Here is a 23378-nt window from a genome sequence, read left to right as displayed (position 1 = left end):
CTGACACATGTTCACTCGCCTACCCTCACTCATGCTTGGTATGCCCAGTGCCCACACATTCTCTCACATGACACATGTTTGTACACTCAGAATCTTGCCTCCTGGGTGCCCAGGACAATGGATTTGTCCAAGTCTGTGGCCCTTTTACAGGGCCCAGGAAACAGAGAACTGGCTCCAGCTGTCCATCTATGAAATATAAGGAAAGGCCCTAATGGAGGAGATGGATGAGAGAGGCCCTGTTCTCTGGAATGTATGTGAGTCTTCAACTTCTCGGGGCCTCACTTGCCTTGGGAAGATTTTATAACCCACCATATGGCGAGAGCAGCAAATGATCATTGACTTCCTCATGCCAGACTTCATCTGTGGCTGCTATATAAAGTTTCTCCACTGTAACATTAACTATTTTGGTTTTACATAAATAACTAGTTTCTTCTCATCAAATGCTATTTAGATATGGTTGCTTTTAGTTAGTCCACAAAGAGGAAGAGGTAACCTGTGGAATCTGGAGGGAAGGGGGCAGGGTAGTTACCAGGTTCAAATGTAGTCCCTCAGCAGTCTAGCAGGAAAATGGAGTGGGGAGGTCTGGCCTTCGGAGTTTTGCCCACATGTCTCTGCATGGATGGCTGGCAGGCTGGTTAAGGTGAGGAATCGAGCACTCTCCTTCCCCACAACATTATACTTGATAGATGCACAAGGGAGTGGAACAGCAGCACATGCAGGGCCAGGGATGGGCTGGGGCCTGTGGCAGGGCCATTTTCTAACCCAAGTAGTCCCAGAAAGTATTGCTTCATCAGGCATGAAATGATTGTCATCATATTAATACATACACAGGTCTTGGCATTAACCATTAAACATTTCCACTAGCATCTTTACCATTGTACTCTTTGTGCCCAGCAGGTGTTTAACGTATTTTTGTTTGATTAATAAAACACAGTACACTTTGTGTGTTACTAACTTACTAACGGACAGATAAATTAACTTCCTTTTCTAAACTGTCCCTGCTCAGCACGGGGCCTACTAATATACATCTGATTTTTCAAGCACACTCTGCTTGGGTACGACACAGGCCAGTGCAGGGTACTGACTGTCCATGGTGAGTGTGGGAGGTCAACAGAAAACCCTATAGTTTTCCAGGCTTTTTCTGTGACCATGTCTGTGAACTGAGCCAGCATCTTCAAACCTGTCTGCTTACCTGTCCACCAGTGCTGAGCCCCATGGAAAAGAGCCTTAGCCCCTGCAGCCCCAGCTCAACTGTCCCACCCCCAGGCCTCGATCATATGATCCACTTCTCCTGGGCCCATGTGAAGGCTCACCAGCTGCACACTGGACACAACTGAGCCCAAAATAATTATTTGTACAATAGAGATACTTTATCTCAGTCACACCAGGACTCTTCTGTGTTGTGTCTGCCCAGGCCCCTGTGCCACTGCCAGGCCAGTGAGGGCATGGTTTCCTCTGTATGAGGTTGCAGTGTCTTCCAGGTGTTGTTAGTGGGTCTATGTGTTTGTGTGCATGAGCCTCCAGGAGCACAGACCTGGAAGTTTAGAAGAGGTCATCAGAATTCAGTCTGGGTTGCAATTGCTCCAAGCTCGGCTCTTTCAATATCTTGCCCAGATATATTGCCAGATACCTTCCTCCAGACAGGAGAAGAGGAGTCCTTTTGGAAGAGGAGGAAGAGGCCCTTCTAAAGAGAGTCATGGGACCAGGTTCAATTACAGAGTGGCAGCCATACAAAAAAAACAAAAAAAAAAAAAAAAAAGAACCAGACCCTAGAAGGAGCATATTCCTAAATTTACTAAGTGAGCACATAGGAACCAAGTACACATGCACACAAATACATGCACACAGGTGAATGCAAGGCATTACAGAACAATTTGCCTTAAATACACTCTATAACTCCTATTCCATTCTATGAATGTTTTTTCATCTGTTTGTTTTTTAATGCTGGTCATAATCCGATGAATTAATTTCACGAGTAAAATATGCAGAATGAAAAACACAGATTAACAGATTTCCCATGTAAGGTTATATATAGTTAATTCCATACCAATTATCTTGATCCCCAAACAAAGGTACTTAGAGCAAAGTAAGACCTGGCCTTAGCACAGATGTGGAGGCTGGTGCATCAGAGAACTCCATGAGCCCAGAAACCAATGTGGATCAAATCCCAGGCTTTTGCTCTGTTTGATCACTATCAGAAAAGGCTGACGGAAAAATCGATGTGATGATTCATGTAGAATAATGAAACTGGATCCCCAGCTCTCACCTTACACAAAAATAAACTCAACTGGGTGCAGTGGCTCATGCCTGTAATCCCAGCACTTTGGGAGGCTGAGGCGGGTGTGTCACAAGGCCAAGAGATCGAGACCATCCTGGCCAACATGGTGAAACCCCGTCTCCACTAAAACTACAAAAATTATACATATGTGACAAACCTGCACATTGTGCACATGTACCCTAGAACTTAAAGTATAATAACAAAAAAATAATTAAAATTAGCTGGGCGTGGTGGTGTGCACCTGTAGTCCCAGCTACTCGGGAGGCTGAGGCAGGAGAATTGTTTGAATCTGGGAGGCGAAGGTTGCAGTGAGCCGAGATCATGCCACTGCACTCCAGCCTGGTGACACAGCAAGACTCCATCTCAAAAAAAAAAATAATAATAATAATTTAAAAATAAACTCAAGATGGATCAGACTGAAATCTAACTTGAAACCATAAAAATTCTAGAAGATAACATTTGAAAAATTCTTCTAGACATTAACATAGGCAAAGAATTCATAGCTAAGATCCCAAAGCAAATGCAGCAAAAACAAAAATAAATAAATGGAACCTATTAAACGAAAAAGCTTCTGCACAGCGAAAGAAATAATCAGCAGAGTAAACAGACAATCCACAGAGTGGGAGAAAATCTTTGCAAACTATGCATCTGACAAAGGACCAATACCAGAATCTACAAGGAACTCATACAAATCAGCAAGAAAACAAATGAATAATCCCATCAAAAAGTGGGGCAGAGGACATGAATAGACAATTCTCAAAAGAAGATAGACAAATGGTCAACAAATATGAGAAAACATGCTCAACATCCCTAATAATCAGGGAAATGCAAAGTAAAAACACAGTGAGATACCACCTTACTCCTGTAAGAATGGCCATAATTTAAAAATTTAAAAATGACAGATGTTGGCATGCAGGTGATGAAAAGGAACACTTTTATACTGCTGGCGGGAATGTAAACTAGTACAATCATTATGGAAAACAGTATGGAGATGACTCAAAGAACTAAAAGTAGATCTACCATTTGACCCAGCAATCCCACTACTGGGTGTCTACCCAGAGGAAAAGAAGTCATTATATGAAAAAGACACTTGCACATGCATGTTTATACTAGCAGAGACCTTGGGCATCTGCTTCACCTCTCAGAGAATCTCATTTCCTTCTGTTTTAAACAGGGACCATAATAAAAGCCCCCAGGGTGTTTAAAGTAAGTGAAGAGATGCCCCAGTACAAGGGCTCTATAAGACTGGTAAGATGATAGTGTCTGCTTTCTGGAGATTTACAGAACTAAGAAGTTGCAAAACCACTTATGCAGCTATGAGATTGTGAGGTTGGCTTTGCCCCCTTTACTCCTTGCCCAGGTCAGAACAGGACAACTGTCAGATTGAGGAGGCAGAAAGGGCATGTGGATGTGCCTTTACCAAAGGCCAACAGTAAGGGCCAGAGGGAAGAGCCCAGTGTGCAGAACACAGTCAACAGGACCTCAGCTGAAAGATAATGGGGCCCACCTGTTGCAGAGACTGAGGAGGTGAGAGGAAAACTTGCAGATTAGGGCTTTGCCTATCTCAAAGATCCAAAAAGGAATATCAGAAAGGGTCCCTCATGGTCCCTCATACTAGAGGATAGGAAGTAACATTCACCACCTCCCAGAGACCATTAAGGCCAGATTGCAACCATATCACAAGCGAGATGTGTCCTGACTTTCACCACTGCCTCTCCTCTCCCCACCTCTCTACCCTTCAGCACCCTCCCCACTCCCACACAGACACCTTGTAAGGGTCCCAAATATCAGACGCTCATAGCATAGGAGGTAGGAGAAAGAAAAGACCAGAAGCTGACTCTTTTCTTGTCCCTACTGCTGATTTCTCATTCCAAGGTGGGACTGAGCTGGGGCGAGGGAGATTTAAGTTCAACAAGGGTCTAGGGCTTGTTTATTAGAATGTCTGGACTTCTGATTACCTGAGTGTGACCGGGAAAGAGTATATTCCATGAGCATGGCCAGAGAATTAACAAACCTCTGTGGTATTCCAGCCAATCCTTGGGGACTATCATGTGTCCCTTTTGGAGCTGTGATGCGGGGGGCAGTGATGTGAAGGCATCAAGTCGCTTTCAGTGATTCCAGAGCAGATTCCTTAATTCTATCTCACTCTGCCCCTAGGACCCAAAGGCCAGGTCTCCCTCAGTGGAGCATAGGCAGAGAAGAGATTTCAGACTCACCAGTACTCATTGTGGAGGAAGAAGACCCCAGGGGCTGAGCAGGGAAGGGAAGGAGGAGGCTCTCACTGGCCTTTGCACTGACCCCAGAAATCCTGGTCTGTCATCCCAAATCCAACTCTGCTGACTGAAGACTTGTCCGCTCCTCTCAGTCACTGAGAGCCCTAATTTTGGCCCCAATGGCTTCTCACCATCCCATCTCTCACAGAGCCATCCACACCGGGCAGCCTGAGTACTGGACAGAGAGCCTTTCACTCTCCTATCCTTGGAAATACTGGCTTTGTCAGGAAAAGGAAAAAGCATAATGTGATTTCACTTTTCTTTTTCATATATGGAGCTTTCAAGAAAAAGAGTCTTACATTTCAGCCAGAGCATAAATATCAGCACTCTCGTACTTTTTAACAGGCAAATTAGGCCTTTCTGTTCCAAATACTCTGGCTGGTTTGAAAAAAATTCAGATGGGAATCTCAGTCTTAAAATGAGAGGTTTGGAGTTCACTATCTCTGCTTTGGGCCTCAGGTTCTTTGGATGTTAATCATCAGTGATACCCCTCAGGGCTGTGGGTGCCACACTAGGAAAGCTTCTGGTGCCCTAGTATGCAAAGAGCCCCATGCAGCTTTCACCCATAATGAGGGCTCCTATATCTCTTGCCATTACAGCCCAGCCCCACTCAGCCACAGCAAGGTAGGTGCCAAAGGATTTTGCCAGCACGTCTTACCTCCTTGTTGTGGCAACAGTTAACAGTTTCCAAAACCGAAAAATTGTACACCCATCAGATGTGACTTTCTTGGAAAGACAGTAGGAGCAGAGGGGACTGAGCCAAGTGCAGCCAGTTAAGTAAAGGGCGGCAAGAAGAGATGCGTTTAGTGAGGAATTTGCGAGTGAGAGAAGAGATAGTAGGTGTTTTTCTGATGGTTAGTCCCTGGGTGTGGGAGGCTGCAGATGGAGGGGATCATGGGTGTCTGATAGACGAGAAAGTGTCCTGCAAATGGGCTGAGGTCCCAGGTCCTCCTCAGTCAGTGTCTGGAGCTTTTCCTCCATTGTATCTGAGATTCATTATCTTAAAGTTATTTTCATTTCATTCAAGCTTTATGAAGTTGAAGTAGATAATGTATGTGTAAGCACTCAAGAAATTCTGAAGAATTTGGTTATTTAAATTCTCATTACTATTCCATTGTTCTAGCTGATGTTCATCCAAGAATGTAGAATAAAGTATTCCTTATCCAACTCACGTAGAGACTAGGTAGTAGGCAGGGGTACAGGGGCATGCCTGCTGTGTATCTAGGTCCCTGACAGAAGGGAAATGGAGGAAGGAATGACCAGGGACAAGGGTTACTTCCCATCTGTTGTACGTTGGTTATCTTTCATCCTAGCTCTTCCCAGTCGTTGCCTCTTTTGAACTCTTCATCTCTGCATGCTGCTGACTTTAGCTGGGTATCCATAATTAATATTCAATATATTTATCCATCAGAGATGTGGACCTGAACGCATAATGACCTCCCCATCATTGACACCAGGAGCTTGCTGGCACCTAGTGGAGGATGCTCATTGAGGATGTACTCTGTTATCAATAGAGCCTGACAATAGATTCCAGTTACCCAGATCTGCCTTTGCAAGAATTTTGAACCAATTGCTCAAATTCTTAAGTTGACAAGGGAGAGAAAGAGACAAAAGGAGAAAGAGTCTGTAAACTGGCCAGCCAACTCTATTAACTTGAATTAGGTGTCCTCCCAACATGTCTCTCTGCTTTTCTGCTTTAGAGCAGTCTTCAGATCCAAGAGAGCCCATTTGCCCAGTGTGCATGTTCAGCCTAGAAGTAAAGAGGAGGAAATATTTTGGGGGTACATTTACCAATGTGGGTTGGGAGCCAGGTCCAAGCTGCCCACATTGTCCCAGTTGGACAATTTAGGGGCATATGCTTGTTGGATTGAGCCCCAGTTAAGTAAGGCAGGATCACCCACAGGATAATCTATCTGTAGCCAAGTCCTTGTTTTGGGGGCATTGCTTTTGTGGAACCTAAACTAAAATAGCTTGGCCAAATGCCTCTAAGATTAAATGAGATGAAAGTAAGATTTTGTCTTTATGTCTTAAATCATCAACACCCTATTGCTAAATCTTGGAAGAACCGAGAATTGTAGGAAACAAAGATTGCTGTCATCTCTAGGAGGGACGCCAATGATTCTGGTAGGTCCAGGCACAAGTCATCCATTAGAAATGTCCATGAAATTTATCTTCAATCTCTTAAATTGTAATCTACTATTTCTATCAATCACTTTATGATACCGAAGCAGTTTCTTTTACAGCCCATCTCCTCCCCCTTACTGTTGTTTTAAACCATTTAAATTTACCAACTGGGTGGATTTAAAGTAAATTTGCCTCCATGGCACAGTGTAGAGTGGAATTCATGCATTTATCTCTCTTGTTTTCCTGAATCCCACTGAAATAACAGTAAATAAAGAACAAAAAGATGGGGTGGGTGATCAAATGGGAAGAAGAGTTCTACAATTATGCAAATTTCTGAAAGTATGCATATGTGGCCGTAAATTTCAGGATTTTTCCACTTTCTCCATGAGGATTGTCACTTTCTCTAAAGAACAATTCTCTTTTCTATAACTGATTCATACAGTTGTGAAAAGCAAAGCAGAGGTTCCTCTTCAAAGATTTTCCTCCCCATCTAATTAGGAATAAATAGTAACTTCTCTTAGAAGGAAAATGTATTCAAAGACCTGTACTAACATTCTTAAATATCTGCTAGACATAATAAAGAAATCAATGTACTTTATGTTCTTAGCTCCCACAATTTAGCCTAAATATTTGCCCTAGAATGCTTATACTGGTCCAAGCAAACATTAGGTCATTGCCTGTTCCTCTACCTTATTTGAAGATGTTTTTACCTTTCTCAGCATTCCACAAGTTACTTCCTCCTTCCTTTGTTCTCCTCTGCCTTTTCCTCTTTTAAAAACGTTCTAGATTGCTAGCCAATCAAGACAAATACAGAATGTGGAACCCTGTTCCAACCAATAGAAACTAGACACAGTAGTAAGGTGGATGCATCAAGTTATAAATGACCTTGTCTCCTTTGTTCAGTGTACTCTCGTGGCAAAACTGCTGGCGAGTGTAACATTTCTGCAGAAAGTATAAAAATGGCCTTGCTGAGAAAATTAAATTTATGTTCAAGTGCTATTTCTTTATGGCACCGAAGAACAAGCATTTCAAACAACTTGGTGGCTGGTACGGGGATACATTCTCTTCTGGGGGTGGTCTCCAGTCCTCTCTCATGAAGGAGCCTGCTCCTCTGCCTCATTGCAGTGGCCTCAGGGATAAGGACTCAAGACCCACCTGGAGTGACAAATGAACCCGGATTCTCAGCAACGCAAAATAGAAAAAGAAAAAAAAACACTGGCTGGTGACCTGGAGTAAAAGGTCCTCACATATCACGTGAACCAGGAAACTCGGCACACAGATCGAGGAAAAAAACACCAGGAGAGCCAGTAAAGTATTTCCTTGGTGTTTGGACGAACGGAGGCAAGATGGTGCACTTCCGGGTTCTTCATCCCCCCCTCCCAACTTTTCCCCCTCCCAACTTTTCCCGTGCGCGCGAAAATGCAGCCGGCGACCCAGGAAGGTGCAGACCAACTGGGCATGCACCAGGTGACGTCAATCCAAAGAGACCAAGATTTACCTGGTCGCACCTGCGGAACGCCCCCCGACACGCCCGTGCCCCGCCTATTGCCCTCCCACTCCTAGAAAAGCCGCTCTCCACCAGTGAGCCACGCGGTCTTCCTCCAGCCCCACTGAAGTCGGGATGTAGGAACCCTGCCCGAGAGCCCCACGAGGGGGGGACTCTGTCGGCCTTCTTTGCCGGAGGCCGACAGACTTCTTCCCCACACCTTAGGTTACCAAAATAAACTTGCAGTTTTGCTCCTGACCTTTGCCTACTCGCTGGTTCTTTTGTGCCCGCTCTGGTGGTCTTAGAAAAACAAATCACTTGGTAGTCAAGACTAAAGAAAAAGCCACAGAGCAGTAAAGCATTCCTTGGTTAGGACATACCAAGGAGAAACTGCAGGGGCGGTAAAACATTTCCCAGTCAGGACTAAGGAAAGAAAGTCACGGGGGGGGCGGTGAAGTGTTCCTTAGTCAGGATGTCTTGGAGGTCAAAAAAGAGGTGAGAAATCCCCGTTGAGGGGGTTGAACCTCAAAAAGAGGTGAGAAATCCCCATTGAGAGAGGGTTGAACCTCACACAAACCTCTGGTAGTAAAAAAATATGTGTATATATATTCAAAACTCCCCTTCCCCCTCTTCTCAAGGAAAGAAAAAGGCTAAGCTCCTCTCACACTCATTGCTCCCCTAGTGGAAGAGGAAGGAGAGGGAGGAAAACAGCAGCAGAGGGAAAGGAAAAGACCAGCAGAGAGGAAAAAGAAACTAGGAGAGGAAGTCAGAGAGAAAGAGAGCAAAAACAGCAAGTGTGGCGCCAAACAGCCAGGCATGCCAAAAGTTAAGTTCCTCTCCCCAGCCAGGCTCTATGTGAAAAAGAGGGTGAGGACCAGTGCCAGGAGGAGAGCAGAAGAGGTGAAAAGGCATAATTCTTGCAAGTTGTGGCAGGCATCTGCCAAGCCTCAAGGCTGGTGAAGGCCTGGGGCCTGGACTGCAGCCGTGCAAATCCCACCCAGCCCAAGAAACTAAGTGTAGGAAAAAAAGGGGAAAAAAAAGTAAAAAGTGAAATCAGAAAAAAATAAAAACAGGAGAAATAGACAGCAGCGCATACGTGGGGGCAAGGGCCATGCCTTTGCCCAGCCCTGCTGGCTGCAAGACCAGAAGAACTCAGAAAGGAAAAAAGAAACAGACGATGACAGAGAAAGAAAGAAAAATAGAGTGCAAATGAGAGAGAGAGAGAGAAATAGAAAGAAAGAGTAAGAGAGAAACTGGAAGAGACAGAAACCAAAGAAAGACCCAGAAAGTGAAACTAGGAAAGGAAACAGTGTAAAGGAAGGCAGAAAGTTAAAACATGTTGAAGATTGTCTGTGAAAGTCATAAGAAAAGTTATAAAAAGGAATTTATGCAACAAATATTGTATAATTTAAAAGTAGTTAGGCCTCCTGAATATAAAACTATTTTAAAAACAGTTTATGTGCAAAGTATGTAAGAAAAATAAAATACACTTTTGGCCAGGCGCGGTGGCTCAAGCCTGTAATCCCAGCACTTTGGGAGGCTGAGACGGGTGGATCACGAGGTCAGGAGATCGAGACCATCCTGAGCTACACGGTGAAACCCCGTCTCTACTAAAAAAAATACAAAAAACTAGCCGGGCGAGATGGCGGGCGCCTGTAGTCCCAGCTACTCGGGAGGCTGAGGCAGGAGAATGGCGTAAACCCGGGAGGCGGAGCTTGCAGTGAGCCGAGATCGCGCCACTGCACTCCAGCCTGGGCGACAGAGCTAGACTCCGTCTCCAAAAAAAAAATAAAAAATAAAAAAAAAAGAAAAATAAAATACACTTTTAATAGCAGGATTATAAGGAGGCATAAGAATACGGATTTTTACCTACATTAAAAGGTTTAAAAAATTTGTTTTAAATAAGCAAGTTTTAAAATGTTAATTGTGAAGGAAATTCTGTGTGTAAATATATTAGCTAAAGTTAAAGAGGTGTCATCCAGTTTTTCTATGAGCTGGACATTAAAATAAAAGCACAATATATTTTTCTTAAAGCACTAACCTCTTTAACAAAAATTATAAAAGGTTAAAGAGTCTACAAAAATCTTACCTTATAGTCAGACATTAAAATTGGATACATAACATCTATAAGATTTTATTAAAATTAAGTTTAGCATTAATAGTACATTAAAGGTAAAATTTAACTTATCTGGTATAAAATCATACAAAAAGCACTGTCAAATATAAAATGGTGTTTAGTTTTCTTAAGGCCCAAAGGTGGCCAGGTAAGTCACAAGGTCCCTCATCCCCAAGGTCACAACGCACAGGGGCAGTGAAAGCCACGAGAAGGCCAAGACCTTAAGATGGGTCAAGGCCGCCATGTCCCCTGGGCAGCGCTGAGCAGGAATGGAGCGGGAGGCATCACCATGAGGCCTCAAGCCCCAAGATATGCAGCAGAAAGTATATACTTAATTTATCTTCCATTTTCCCTTCCCTCAGAACTAAAAGTCTTTTAGCACAGGTACCACCCCTAGAATTTCCAGTACACCAGCACCAGCCTAAAAATCACGTCCTCATCAAAAGAAAGAAAAAAACTCGAGTCAGCCTAGGAAGGACCCTATTTTGTGCTGTTTACCACTGAGACTGCCGTGGCACAGCCAAGAAAGAACGGACCCACCATACTCGAGTCAAGAAAACATCTTAGGTTACTGTACTAAGATCAAGCCCTACTAAGTTAAAGAAAGCTTAATTTTCATATACCTTCTATATTGCCTCCTTTTCTTTCCTTATTCTGTTACTAGCTCCTTTGTTATTAATGTAACTATTGATAACTCACCTCAGACCATTGCCTTTAATGCTTGCTCTATCATACCTTGTGGAAATGTAAAAGATCAACGACAGCTAGCCTTTTCACACAAATATTTATATCCTGGCCCTCTAATTGACACAGTTACCCCTAGTACCCATCACTGTGATCACCTGCAGCCAAGATGCTGATTTTCTGATCCTACAGCCTGGGAACCTTGTAGTAAATAGGACTGTGTCCTTTAAACTACGCAGGAGCAAAGTTAGACTTCCACAAAAAACGTTTGTGCAGATCTAAAACCTTTCATCCATTTCACTGAAAACACTGCCCCTTCTGTCAGCCTTATCAATGTAACCCTGTCCTCTCTGTCACCACCTCCGCCTTACCTAACTCTAGAAAATACGCATTATTACCCCATCTTCTCCTCCTTCAGTGGCCTCAGTTCTAGATCCCACACAGGTTGCTCCTACATCTAATAAAACTAGAGTGTCTACTGTAAAGACACTGGCAGACCTTAGCCATCAAGACAAAATATCAAGATGCAAATGCCAAGCTGGAATGGATTAAATATTCCGTTCACACTTTAAATAAAGGCAGTTATTACGCTTGTATGCATGATAGGCCAGAGGCCCAGATTATCGCCTTTCCACTCGGATGGTCTCTTTATAGACCAGATATGAACTGTATGGTGGGTCTTTTTCAGAATCCCACTTATCCATCATGCCGAGCTTTCTCTGCTATTTCCTGAAATTCAACACCCTGCTAGTCAGCCCCTGAAGGCAATCCAGCTTCCACCTCTAAATGCCAAGTTTACTTTGGGCCTCTCATGGCAAGAGGAAAATCTGGTTTCCTTGGAAGCATAAAAAGGTGCAAGGAGCTCAAGCCTTTCCAAGAGCTTGCCCATCAGTCCATGCTTAGCCATCCCCAAGCAAATATATGGTGGTACTGTGAAGGATCTTTACTGGACGCTCTGCCAAATAATTAGAGCAGGACTTGTGCTGTAATCCAATTGGCTATCCCCTTTACCCTGGCATTTCATCAATCTAAAAAACTAAAAACAAAACACCACAGGCCAAGAGAAATTCCTTATGAGTCCTTTAATCCTATAAATGCATAAATGCATAGGATAATAGCCTCCAGTTACATCTGTGTGGCTGCAAAGGATGTGATTTATTTTTTCATGGCTGCATAGTATTCCATGATATATATGTACCACATTTTCTTTATCCAGTCAACTGTTGATGGACATCTAGGTTGATTCCATGTCTTTACTATTGTGAATAGTACTGTGATGAACATATGAATGCATATGTCTTTTCAATAAAATATTTTCTTTTAAATATATACCCAGTAAGGGATTACTGGATCGAATGGTAATTCTATTTTGAGTTCTTTGAGAAATCTCCAGCCTGCTTTCCACAGTGGCTGGGATAATTTACATTCCCACCAATAGTGTATAAACATTCTCTTTTCTCTGCAGCCTCACCAGCATCTGTTATTTTTTGACTTTTTAATAATAGCCATTCTGATTGATGTGGGATGGTATCTCACTGTGGTTTTGATGTGCATTTCTCTAATGATTAGTAATGCTGAGCATTTTTCCATATATTTGTTGGCCACTTAGGGGCCTTCTTTTGAGAAGTGTCTGTTCATGTCTTTGCCCACTTTTTAATAGGGTTGTTTGGTTTTTGCTTGTTGGTTTGTTTATGTTTCCTACAGGTTCTGGATATTAGACCTTTCTCAGATGGATTGTTCGTGAACATTTTCTCCCACTCTGTATGTTTTCTCATTACGCTATTGATAGTTTCTTCTGCTGTGCAGAAACTCTTTAGTTTAAATAGGTCTCACTTGTCAATTTTTGTTTTTGTTGCAGTTGTTTTTGAGGACTTAAGTCACAAATTCTTTCCCAAAGCAAATTGCCCAGAATGGTGTTTCCTAGGTTTTCTTTTAGGATTCTTATAGTTTGAAGTCTTGTATTTATATCTTTAATCCTTCTTGAGCTAATTTTTGTATATGGTGAAATGTAGGGGTCTAGTTTTATTCCTTTGTGTGTGGCTAGCCAGCTATCTCAACACCATATTGAACAGAGTCCTTTTCCCATTGCTTATTTTTGTCAACTTTGTCGAAGATTAGATAGCAGTAGGTATATGGCTTTATTTCTGGGTCGTCTATTCTGTTGCATTGGTCTATGTGTCTGTTTTTGTATCAGTACTATGCTGTTTTTGTTACAGTAGCCTTATAGTGTAGTTTGAAGACGGCTAATGTGATGCCTCTGGCTGTGTTCTTTTTGCTAGGTATTGCTTTGGCTTACCAGGCTCTTTTTTGGTTCCACATGAATTTTAGGATAGTTTTTTCTAATGGTGTGAAAAGTGACATTAGTAGTTTGATAGGAATAGCACTGAATCTGTAGATTCCCTTGGGGAGTATGGCTATTACAACAATATTGATTCTGCTAATCTGTGAGTGTGGAATATTTCTCCATTTGTTTGTGTAATCTATTATTTCTTTTAGCAGTGTTTTGTAGTTCTCCTTCTACAGATTTTTCATCTCTTGGTTAGATGTATTCCTAGGTATTTTAATTTTTGTAGCTATTGTAAATAGGATTGCATTCTTGATTTGGCTCTCAGCTTGAATATTACTGGTGTATCAAAATGCTACTAATTTTTGTATATCGATTATCGGGGGAACTAGCCCCCAATAATTCAATGTTATTTCGCATAGGTTATTTTCTATTTCCCTAAGTGTCAGCTGGTCTGAGAAATAAAGGGAAAGAGTACAAAAGAGAGATATTTTAAAGCTGGGTATCCAGGGGAGACATCACATGTTAGCAGGTTCCATTATGCCCCCTAAGCTGCAAAACCAGCAAGTTTTTATTAGTGATTTTCAAAGGGGAGGGAGTGTATGAATAGGGTGTGAGTCACAGAGATCACATGCTTCACAAGGCAATAAAATATTACAAGGCAAATGGAGGCAGGGCGAGATCAGAGGATTGGGGCAAAATTAAAACTGCTAATGAAGTTTTGGGCACACACTGTCACTGATAACATCTTATCAGGAGACAGGGTTTGAGAACAGACAACCAGTCTAAAATTTACTTAGGTGGGAATTTCCTCATCCTGATAGGCCCGGGAGCACTACAGGAGACCGGGGCTTATTTCATCCCTTATCTGCAATCATAAAAGACAGACATTCCCTGAGCGGCCATTTTAGAGACCTACCCCAGGGAATGCATTCTCTTTCTCAGGTCTGTTCCTTGCTGAGAAAAAGAATTCAGTGATATTTCTCCTATTTGCTTTAGAAAGAGGAGAAATATGACTCTGTTCTGCCTGGCTCTCAGGCAGCCAGACCTAACAATTATCTCCTTTGTTCCCTGAACATTGCTGTTATTCTGTTCTTTTTTCAAGGTGTCCAGATTTCATATTGTTTAAACAATTTGTGCAGTTAACACAACCATCACAGGGTCCTGAGGCAACATACATCCTCAGCTTGCGAAGATGACGGGATTAAGAGATTAAAGTAAAGACAGGCATAGGAAATCACAAGAGTAATGATTGGGGAAGTGATAAACGTCCATGAAATCTTCACAATTTATGTTCAGAGACTGCAGTAAAGACAGGTGTAAGAAATTATAAAAGTATTAATGTGGGGAACCAATAAATGTCCGTGAAATCTTCACAATTTCTGTTCTTCTGCCATGGCTTCAGCCAGTCTCTCCATTCGGGGTCCCTGACTTCCCACAACAATCAATTTTGTATCTTGAAATTTTACTAAAGTATATAAGGAAAAAGCATTTGATAAAATCCAATATTCCTTTATGATAAAAACCTACAACAAAATAATAAGGCCACTTATGACGAATACACAGCCAACGTCATACTGAATGAGCAGCAGCTGGAAGCGTTCTCATTGAGAGCTGAAACAAGACAAGGATGCTCATTCTCACCATTCCTATTCAGCATCGTACTGGAAGTCTAATCACAGCAATCAGGCAAGAGAAAACAAAATAAAAGGCATAGAAAAGGAAGAAATCAAATTATGTCTCTTCTCTAGCAATATGATTCTATACTAGAAAACCCTGAAGACTCTGTCCAAATGCTCCTAGAACTGATAAACGACTTTAGTTGATTTTTTTAGTGTACTATTTCAAGTCCCTTCCCAAAAATACATGAAGAAAGAAAAGACGGCAAAAAGCAAAAACAAAAACAAGAACTGTCTCAGTCATCGCAGGTTAGCATGGTTCTGGGACACTCCTGCAATGCTTAACAGGCTGTTTATAATTCTGCCTTAGCCTTCTCTTAGAGCTTGCACTGACCAAGCTGTTAGCCAGAGGTGAAAGCTGAGGGTCTTCTCAGGTTTGTTCTTTCTTCTTATTTTCTTTTATCATATGCATTTTATTTATTTATTTAATTCATTTACATAGACAAGTAAAATTGTATGTATTTATTTTTTACAACTTATTTTTAGATATGTATACACTGTGGAATGATAATGTAATTAACATATACATTACCTCACATATTTATCGATTTTGTGTGTGGTAAGACCACAAAAATCTACTCCCTTAGGAATTTTCAAGAAAAAAGTGCATTATTATTAACTATAGTCATGATGTTGTACAACAGATATCTTGAACTTACTCTTCCTACCCAGCTGAAATTTTATAGCCTTTGACCAACATCTCCACAACTCTCACCCCACTACTGAGTCCCAGGAAACCATCATTCTACTCTCTTCTTCCACAAGATCAACTTTTTTAGATTCTGCATATAAGTGAGATCATGCAATATGTGTCTTTGTGTGCCTGGCTTATTTCACTTAACATAATGCCCTTCAGGCTTATCCACGGTGTCACAAATGACAGGATTTCCTTCTTTGTTAAGGCTGTATAGTATTTCATTGTATATACAGGACACTTTTTAAAAATATCCATACCACACTTAGGTTGCTTCCATGTCTTGACTATTGTAAATAATGCTGCAGTAAACATGACAGTACAGATATTTCTTTGACATACTGATTTCATTTCCTTTGGTTGTATACCAAGTAGTGGGATTGCTGGATTACATAATAGTTTTATTTTTAATGTTTTTGGAAACTTCCATACTGTTTTTCCTCAGGTTTTTTCTAAATGTATGTCCTGCCCTGGGCATGCACTTGACTTTCTAAATTCCTAGTACACATAAGTGCTTTTGAATGCCCCAATTTTCTAAAGAAACTCTGTTCCCTGCTTTTCCTTTTATGCTTTTGATTATCTATTACTTTATTCAGTTCTAATATTTTGCACCAAGTGAATTTGGATTGTTTGGTTGTGTCACAATGTTTTTGAGGAATGCTTACTAATTTCTACCTTTTATGCTGTTTTTTGCTCCATTCAGCCTTTGCTTGGTTGTTATTCAACTATGACTGTTTTGCAGAGTTCTGATAATTTTGGTTCTGACTTTTTATGTAATTTTTTTCCTTTCAAATGTATTTAGAGCTTCACATTTCTACTAAGCACAGCTTTAGCTGCATTCCACAAATTTAACATACTATATTTTAATCATCTTTAAATATGAACTATTTATTTAAATACTCATTGTAATTTCCTCTGGAACTATTTTGCAGTATATTGCATAATTTCCAAACTTAGAAGCTTTTTTCCCAATATCATTATAATGGCCCAGTTTATGGTCTTTTCAGATATCTGTTGCATGTAAACTTGAAAGAAATATGTGTTTTTTAGGCTGAGAGTGTAGTGTTACATATGTTAATTAAAATAAGTTCATTAATCATTACATATGAGTTTATTAAGTCCATTATTCATGTTGTTCATAAATAAATATGTTAAACGTTTTTAAGTCTTCTATCTTCTACTTATTGTTGAGAGAATTGTGTTAAGATTTACAACTATGTACCTGGATTTCTTTTGTTTTTTAATTATACTTCTGTCATCTTATCCCATTATATATACATTTGAAGCCATGAAATTAATTTTACATAAAATTAGAATTTCTGGCCATTATTTTTAATTGATAATTTTATTAATTTATTCATTACTAGTAGTGCTTCCTCAAAGACTAATTTAGTATTATTATAGCTATGAACGCTTTCACTTGATTAATTCTTAATTGTTAATGTTTCCATCCCTTTACTTTCAATTCTTTTTTCTTTTTAATATAATGTTTATTTTGTACATCATGAAATATTCCTCTAAAACCTAATTTTTAGTAGCTACAATTAAACATTTAGGTTATATTCAACTTTTCATTGTGCATAAAAATATTAAGATGAATATTATTGCTTATTAATCTTTACATACATCTATGATTATTTCTCTAGGCCAGAAAAGATAAGTGGAATTTTTCTAGGTTAAAGGTATGCACATGCCTTTTTTAACATGACAAGTTTTTAAATTAATACTTGACTAAAAATAATGGTATATACTTATGACATACAAAGTGATGTTTTGATATGTGTATACATTATGGAATAAATCAAGCTAAAATTAATATATTCATCACATATTTATCATATTTGTGGTATGAGCACATAAAATCTACTCTTAGCAATTTTGAAAAATACATTACATTATTAGCTATAGTCACTGTGCTGTGCAATAGATCTTCAAAACTTGTTCTTCCTGTCTAACTGAAACTTTGTACCCTTTGATGAACATCTCCACATTTCCCCTCATCCTCTGGGAACTGCTATTCTACTCTTTACTTTCATGAGTTTTACTTTTTTATATTTCATATATAAGTGAGGTCACGCAATATTTGTCTTTTCGAGTCTGGCTTATTTCACTTAACATGATAACCTTCAGTTCCATCCATGTTGCTGCAAATGACTTGATTTCATTATTTCTTCTGGTCAAATAGTATTCCACTGGGTATGCATACCATGGTTTCTTTATACGTTCATCTATTGATGGACACTTGGGTTGCTTCCATAGCTTGGCTCCTGTGAATAATGCTGAAATGAACATGGGAGTGCAGATATTTCTTTGATACTGATTTCAGTTCCTTTGGATATGCCAAGAAGTGGGATTGCTGGATCATATGATAGTTCTACTTACAGTTTTTTGAGGAACCTCCATGGTGTCTTCCATAATGGCTGCAGTAATTTACATTCCCACCAGCAGTGTACAAGGGGTCTTTTTGTTCACATCCTCACCAACACTTGTTACCTCTTGTCTTTTTTATAATAACCATCCTAACAGATTTGAGATGACATCTCATTTTGGTTTTAATTTGCGTTTTGCTGATAATTATTGGTGTTGAACATTTTTTCATATACCTGTTGCCATTTGTATGTCTTCTTCTGAGAAACATCTATTCAGGCCCTTTTAAAATTGGATTACTTATTTTCTTATTATTGAACTTTGAGTACTTTATATATTTTGGATATTAACCTCTTTTCAGATGTATGGTTGCAAATATTTTCTTCCATTCTGTAGGTTCTCTCTTCACTGCACCTATGCTGTGCAGAAGCTTTTTAGTTTGATGCAGTCCCATTTGTGTATTTTTGTTTCTGTTGCCTGTGCTTTAGGGGTTGTATCTAAAAAATCACTGCCCAGAACAATGTCATGGAGCATTTCCTCTATGTTTTCTTCTGGGACTATTACAGTTTCGGGTCTTATGTTTAAGTATTTAATCTAATTTCAGTTGATTTTTGTACAGGGTGTGAGATAAAGGTCCTATTTCATTATTTTGCATGTGGATATCCAGTTTTTCCAACACCATTTATTGAAGAGTGTGTTATCCCCATTGTATTTTCTTGATACCTTTGTCAAAAATCAAGTGATGATAAGTGCATGGGTTTAATTCTGTTATTTATTCTGTTCCATTGGTTTGTGTGTCTGCCTGTATGCTGATACTATGCTGTTTTAATTACTATAGCTTTGTAATATATTTTGAAGTCAGGTAGCATAATGCCTCAAATGTTGTTCTTTCTGTTCAAGATTGCTTTGACTATTCAGGCAGTGTCTTTGGTAGTCTTGTATAAATTTTTGGATCATTTCTACCTCTAATATGAAAAATAACATTGAAATTTTGTAGAGATTGCATTGACTCTGTAGATCACTTTGGGTAGTACAGACATTTTAACAATATTAATTCTTCCAACCCATGAACTGGTATATGTTTCCATTTATTTGTGTCTTTTCAATTTCTTTCATCAATGTTTCATAATTTCCAGTGTACAGATACTTCACCTTCTTAATTAATTTCTAATTTTTATCTTCTATTTTATTAAATTATTAAATTTATTCCTAAATTTTAAAAAATTTACTTCTAAATTTTTAATAAAATTGCTTTTATTATTTTGATACTACTGTAAATTGAATTTTTTAAATTTCCTTTTCAGATAGGTCACTGTTAGTATATAGAAATGCTCCTAATTTTTCTATGTTTATTTTCTATCCTGCAACTTTACTGAATTTGTTTACTAATTCTACCGGTTTTTTCGTGGAGTCTTTAGGGTTTTGTATATAGACGATCATGCCATCAGCAAACAGAGACAATTTCACTTCTTACTTTTCTGTTTACATGACTTTTTTTTCCTAATTGGTCTGGCTAGGAACTTGCAGAAATATGTTGAATAGAAGAGATGAGAGTGGGCATCTTTGTCTTGTTTCTGATATTGAGAAAAAACTTCCAGCTTTTCACCATTGAGTACAATGTTAGCTGTAGGTTTGTCATATATGGACTTTATTTCCTTGAGTTACATTCTTTGTATACTTAATTTGTTGGCTTTTTTAATTGTAAAAGGAGGTTGAATTTTATCAAATGTTTTTTCTGCATATATCAAGATGATTATATGGTTTTCGTTTTTCATTCTGTTCATGTGATGCACCGTTGTCCCTCCCTTATCCACAGCTTCACTTTCTGCAGTTTCGGTTATCCACGACCAACTGCAATCTGAAAATATTAAATGGAAAATTCCAGAAATAAACAATTCATAAATTTTAAGTTGCACATCATTCTCAATTGGGTGATGAAATCTTGCACCACTTCATCCCACTCAGGACATAAATCATTCCTTTGTTCGGGGTATCCACACTATAGACAGTACCTGCCTGTTAGTCACTTAGTAGCTGTCTTCATTATCAGATGTATCGTAATATCACATGCTATATTCAAGTAACTCTTACTTTACTTAATAATGGCCCCAAAGTGCAAGAATAGTGATGTTGGCAATTAAAATACACCAAAGAGAAGTTGTAAAGTGCTTCCTTTAAGTGAAAAGGTGAAAATTCTTGACTTAATAAGGGGAAAATCATATACTACGTTGCTAATATCTACAGTAAGAATGAATCTTCTATCCATGAAACGCTGAAGGAAAAAAAAATGCTAGTTTTGCTCACACCTCAAACTGTAAAAGTTACAGCTTAGTTAAGATGGAAAAGGTGTTAAATTTGTGGGTGGAAGACATGGACAGAAAATGTTCCCATTCACAACAATTGAGTTCAGTACCATCCGAAGTTTGAAGCATCCACTGGAGGTCTTGCAACATATTCCCAGTGGATAAGAAAGGACTACTAGATATCCTTCATGTTAAATATATGTTCAGCATGGACAACAAAGAGCGATTATGAAAAAGAAGCAAAAGAGAAGTTGAGCTCTCCCTATATCATTGCTTACTCATAAGATCAAATGACTTCGTTTATTAGTTGGGTACTCCTATTATAATGTTAAGTGAGTCTCCCAGATGGTAAGAAATTTGCCCGTTTCAACAGCAAATTCTGTCAGATTCCAAACTTTATGGGTTGTATAGTTTTATTCAGTAAGTCCCCAACTGACAATGTTTTTAGTCTTTTGTCCTTGGAAATGATACTTCGATGACATTTCTTGAACACATATTATTTCACTATTTTGCGAGTCTTAATCTGTGGTAGATGCCAAGAATTTGGATTCCTGTGAAGTTAAATGCACAAGTAATTTTACAAACTAGTGTCGCATTTTTCTCCGTAAGATTTGTAGAATTTTTCATTCTCAGTATCAATGTATGCACTTCCCCCAGAAACTTGCCAATTGGTATGTCATTAGTCATTTTTTGGATTTATGCCATTTTGATAAATGGGACATTATCTCAGTGTAATTACATTCACATTTGTCTTATAAGAAAAATGCTATATTTTTAATGCATAAAATCAATTATATATTTTTTGTGAACAACCTTTGCTCATTTTTCTATTCAGTTGTTCTTTTACATTTAAAGTTTTTTAATATATTAAGAAGATTTACATATTTATGTGATTAAATGTAAATATTTTTCCAGTTGATAAAATCACATAAAATTCAACATTTTAACCATTTTAAGGTATACAATTTAGTGGAATTTAGTACATTCATGGTGTGGTACAGCCACCACCACTACCAAATTCTAGGACATTTCATTACCCCAAAAGGAAACCTGTGCCCTTTAAGCAGTCACTCCCATTATCTCCTCCCCCAAGTCCCCAAAACCACTTGTTTTCTGTCACTATAGACTCGCCTATTCTGAATATTTCACATAAATGGAATCATACAATAGGTGACCCTTAGTGTCTGGCTTCTTTCACTTAGCATATGTTTTCAATATTCATTTATGTTATAGTATATATAAGCATTTGTTTTTTTATGGCAGAATAATATTCCATTGTAAGAATTTGCCACATTTTGTTTAACCATTCCTGAGTACTGCAACTTGGTTATAGTGAATAGTACCACTATAAATATTCATGTAAAAGTTTTTATATGAAAATCAATTTTCAATTCTTTTGGGTATATACTTGAATTTGCAAACTTACTATTCTATGTTTAACTTTCTGAGGAACCACCAAAATATTTTCTATAGCAGCTGCACCATTTTATATTCCTATCAACAATGTGTGAGGGTCTCAAATTCTCTGCATCCTTGCCAATACTTGAGAGTCACATTATTATTATTATTACCATCCTAGTGGGTGTGAAATGGTCACTCAGTGTGGTTTTGATTTGCATTTCCCTAAAGAGTAATGACATTGAGCATGTTTTCATATGTTAGGTGACCATTTGTATATCTTCTTTGGAAAACGTCTATTCTTGAAGCTCTTGGTCTATTTTTTAATTGGGTTGCTTGTCTTTTGTTACTGAATTTTTATGTATATACTAAATACAAATCCCTTATCAGATAAATAATTTGCCAATATGGTCTCACACTCTATGCATTGACTTTTCACTTTCTTCATAGCGTCGTTTGATGCACAATTTTTTAAAAATGTGATAAAGTTCAATTTATCCAATTTTATTTTTTGTTGTTTGTGCTTTTGGTGTCATATCTAAGACATCATTACCACACTCAAGGTTACGAAGACATATTCCTATGTTTTTATCCAAGAGGTTTATACTTTTAACTCTTGTTATTTTTTGGTAAATTTTGAGTTAATTTTTGTATATACTATGAGGTAAGTGTACAACTTCATTCTTCTGAATGTGTATATCCAGTTGTCCCAAGAGCATTTGGTGTATACTTTCTCCTTTGTCAAAATTTGATTGACCATAGATGTATAGGTTTATTTCTGGACAATTCTATTCCATTTGTTTATAGACCAGTCCTTATGCCAGTAATATGCTGTAATGATTGTTGCAGCTTTGTAGTAAGTTTTGAAATTGGAAGTGCGAGTCCTCCAAATTTGTTCTTTTTCACAAATTGTTTTGACTATTTGGGGCCACTTCAATTTCATATAATTTTGAGAATTGGCTTTGTGTGTGTGTGTGTGTGTGTGTGTGTGTGTGTGTAGAATGGGAATGGGGTCTTGCTATATGGCCCAGGCAGGTCTCGAACTTCTGGGCTCAAGCTATCTTCCCACCTCTGCCTCCCTAAGAGCTGGGATTACAGGCGTGAGCCCCCACACCCAGCCTCTCCACATCTGCAAAGAAGGACACTGGGGTTTTAATAGAGATTGCACTGAATCTATAGATCACTTGAGGTATAGTGTCTTCCAGTTATTAATTCTTCCAGTCCGGGAACACAGGATGGCTTTCAATCTATTTAGATCTTTAATTTCGGTAACATTTTATAGTTTTCAGCATATACCATTTTGTACCTTTTTGGTTAAATATGTAAGTATTTTATTCTTTTTGCTGCTATTGTAGATGAGATTGTTTTCTTTTTAAATTTTCTGTAATTTTTAAAAAAATTTTGTTGGTACATAGTAGGTGTATGTATGGCATACATGATATGTTTTGATACAGGCATACAATGTGGAATAAGCACTTCATGGAGAATGGGGTATCCATGCCCTCGAGCATTTATCCATTGAGTTACATATAATCCAATTACATTCTTTATGTAAAAATATACAATTAAGTTATTATTAACTACAGTCACCCTACTGTGCTATCAAATAGTAGGTCTTATTCATTCTTTCTAATTTTTTTGTACCCATCAACCATCCCCACCTCCCATGAACCTTCCACTACCCTTTCCAGC

The sequence above is a fragment of the Colobus angolensis genome, unplaced genomic scaffold (assembly GCF_000951035.1).
Source record: "Colobus angolensis palliatus isolate OR3802 unplaced genomic scaffold, Cang.pa_1.0 Scaffold90, whole genome shotgun sequence".
Lineage (NCBI taxonomy): Eukaryota > Metazoa > Chordata > Mammalia > Primates > Cercopithecidae > Colobus > Colobus angolensis.
Note: the sequence above shows the minus strand (reverse complement) of the source record.